The sequence below is a fragment of the Rattus rattus genome, chromosome 15, assembly GCF_011064425.1.
Source record: "Rattus rattus isolate New Zealand chromosome 15, Rrattus_CSIRO_v1, whole genome shotgun sequence".
NCBI lineage: Eukaryota > Metazoa > Chordata > Mammalia > Rodentia > Muridae > Rattus > Rattus rattus.
In genome coordinates, this window is record NC_046168.1 from 22,338,206 (window position 1) to 22,342,038 (window position 3,833).

Consider the following 3,833-nt stretch of genomic DNA (forward strand, 5'->3'; position numbering starts at 1 on the left):
CTTGTGTGTCTTAATTAAAATTTGTCCTTAGACAAACATTTTTAGGTCTCATAAGACCCTGCAAAACATGTAGGAGATTTTCCATTATTTTCACTTGAAAAAGTTGTCAGACTGTTAAGTGCTTATCTTACTAGTGTACATTGGGTTGAAATTTTATATACATTGAGTATATATATTTATATATGTTGGGTTTTGTTTTTACGTATTTCCAATGTTAAACATCTGCATAAAACCATTTCATAAAGTATCTGTTCAGCAGGATATTTCAAGTCCTGTTAGCATTCAAGCCAAAACTCAGTCATCTAGTTGACTCCTTTAATATGGAGAAATCAGCTATAGTCAAGATAAGGCTCTAAGAATATTTTGCATACATAGTATCTTTGTGTTAGGTTGCTTTTGGTAAGTATTGCTGTCTTCCGTGAACCATTCCTTTTCTAGGAATTGTAGATTTTATATTCAATAGACTCCCATCAAAGGAATGCTATTGTAGCTTATGTAGAAAAGATGTGTCCCAGAAAACACCCGAAGATCCATGTACAGTTTATGGTGGAGGTGGATATGTTGCATGATTAAACCTGTTTTGTAGTTTCAGTTCTACAGTACGACGGGGGAAAGGAGAATAGAAACAAGGCATAGTAGAGTGTGTATTGAGAGCTAGAAAGATAGGAGTTGTGAGCACTTGCTCTTGTAGGGGATCTGGGTTTGGTTCCCAGGACTCAAGGTAGTCATAACCATCCATAACTCCAGTTCCAGGGTATCCATAGATGTTACACATACATGCAGGCAAAACACATAAGTCTATTTTAAAAGGTCATATATTAGAGTGTAAAAGAGATAGAGGGTCAGGGACGCGTGCCTCGGTGGGAAGTTACAAAGTACTTGCTGATAGCTTCACAACTAGAGTTTGATCCCTAGAACCGTGTGCTAGAAGGAAAGAATTGACTTCCACAAAGTTGTTCCCTGACATCCCCAGTAGTGTGGCAAGCCAACACCCCATTATTTTTTTTAATGGCTGACACAAGGGCCTTGTGAAAAGGGAATGAACAAACCTCAACAATCAACAGCACTTGCCTGCTATGGGCTTGAGAGAGGCTGTCCACACTATCCTCACTAGTAAAAGACAATTGTATTCCAATCTTGCTATGGTACGAACTGCAATATATTTCTGATCTTTTTTGTTCTGGACACATGCTCTACAGCTAGAGTACACTTTGAGCTCCTGTATAAGGGATCCTTAAGAGTGTGGTAATGAGTTCTGGGGAAGCTCAGGCAAGGGATTGCTGTAGTGTCAGGAACAGCCTGAGCTAGCTCCTATTTTAACCTCTTCTACACGACTATATTTTCTGAGCATAGTGGTGCATGTCTAATCCCATTGTTGGGGAGGTGGAGACCATCCTGTTCTCAAGATCCTGTAATGGTGTCAGCACTTGTATGGCAGAGGCAGGAAGATTAGGTCGAAGCCAGTCTAGTTTTTAAAAACTGCATTCTTGTGTGTGGACAAATGGCTGCTTTTCCAGAGGGGTCAGGGTTCAGTTCCCAGCACCCACATGTCAGCTAACAGTCATCTGTAACTCTAGTTTCAGGGCATCTGATGTCCCCACTCACCCCAGCAGGTGTCAGACATGAAAATGGTGCAGTCTCCATGCACATAAAGGAAAAAATCTTTACAAAATCATGGTCATGGTAGCACTAGAGAGGAGGAGACAGGAGAATCAAGGCCTTCCTCATTTATATGGCAGAGAAAAGATATCATGAAGTTAAAGATGAATAAAGTACAAGGCAAGGAGTGTTTGTACAATATACATGACTAATTGAATGACTATTAAATGGAAGGGGGTGGAGCAAGAGACACTAGTGAGCAAGGAAATGACAAGTCTATTCATGGGCATTGATGGACATGACACAAAAGGAACAAAAGTGTAAGTGACATTCACAGCAAGTCTTGGCTCTTTTTGTTTGATTTGCAGTTTTGTATTTGGAGGAGAGTGTGTGTGTTTGTATTTCCCCATAATAACTTGTCTTTTGCTCAGATCAGAAATGTGGAGTCTTACAAAAAAAGTTTCACTTCACAAGATCTTCCTCTGTAGCCCAGGCTACCTAGAATTTGAATCCTGTCTCAACCTCTTGAATACTGGGATTGTAGAGACAGACAATCCATAACATCTAACTAAAGTGTTGGTGTTTGTGGACATTTTATTGCACAGGCAGTCTCTTAGCTTTGCGTATGCTGTATTTAGTGAAAAACTAAAAACTGGCTGAAGAAAGGTGCAGATGGCTTGACAATGCTCCGGTGTTTCTACCTGACTTTTTATAGTTTTGTTTACATGCAAACGAGTGGGTGGTGGGAGGATGAAGACTGGGAGTGAGGGCTGGAGAGATGGCTCAGTGGTTAAGAGTACTGACTGCTCTAACAGAGGTCCTGAGTTCAAATCCCAGCAACCACATGATGGCTCACAACCATCTGCATCAGGGATCTGGTGCCCTCTTCTGGTGTGTCTGAAGATGGCAACAGTGTACTCACATACATACATACATACATACATACATACATACATACATACATACATACATACAATAAATCTTAAAAAAAAAAAACTGGGAGTGTGAGTGCTGTGGATCTGGAGGGTAAAGGACAACTTTCAGGAGTCTCTCCTTTCACTGAGTTCGAGGGATCAAATTCAGGTCATCAGGCTCGCAGGACAAGTGCTTTCTACCAGTTGAAACATCTTAGTAACAAGTCTGAAGTCTTAAAGCCATTTGGTAGGTATGGCTTAAATCTTTGTTTCCTTGTTTTGTTTTACATATTTAATAAAATTGTATAAATATTAAGACTAAAACAAGTTGTACAGCAAACTATTACTGTCTCCCCAACTCAATGGGAACAAAAGGCCTTTCAGTTATTTAACATTTTCACACATAGCTTTTAGACAAACCTCTACCATCCTCCACTCCAACCTACACTTAAAAGTCTTCCACCACCAGTATTCCCTTTTTCTTGAGTGTTTTACTACCCCTCTGAAAGCCTCTTTACCCCTTTCTCCCTCCACACGCCTCTGGTTCCTTGGTATTTGCATTCACTTCCACATAAACACTCATAAATTAGAAGCTAAATTCTATATATGGAAACGGAACATGCTGTGTTTGTCTTTCCTCTGAGCCAGGGCCTGAGATTTTTCACTGGACCTGTATGTTGAGTAGCTGGGGGTCCTGCTTTATAGTGAAATGTCCCAAGTCTTGAGAATGGGACTGCATTGTGGCTCTCTCAGTTTTACATTTTATTTTATTTTTTATGTGAGTACACTGTAACTGTCTTCAAACACATCCAGAAGAGGGTATCAGACCCCATTACAGATGGTTGTGAACCACCATGTGGTTGCTGGGAATTGAACTCAGGATCTCTAGTCAAGCAATCAGTGCTCTTAACCATGGAAACGTTCTCTGGCCCTGCATTGTGGCTTTTTAGCTCTATGAGAGGTCAGGAAACCTTGGGAATAAGAATTTTCCAATTTCCTGGGAAGGATGTTGGGCTCCTCAGAGGGAGCCACCGACAATGGGTCTTTAGTCTGATGATCCTGAATCAGGGAGGAGAGCTCCAGGGCTGAGTCAGCTTCTGAGGCACCTGGCTAGAGGAGATAAGGCCAGAACTGAGCTGGTGTCCAAAATCCAAGGACTCACCAAGTAGAACTAACATAGCAGCAATCAAACTTATACTAATGTCACTGCTTTGTCCCCTACCAGTCATATTAAAAGTCACCTAATCCTCCTGTAAAGTTCCCCTAGTTGCGCAAAAAGGGGGGCCTATGAGCCCCTTGAGCTGTTACCATTTTGATGAA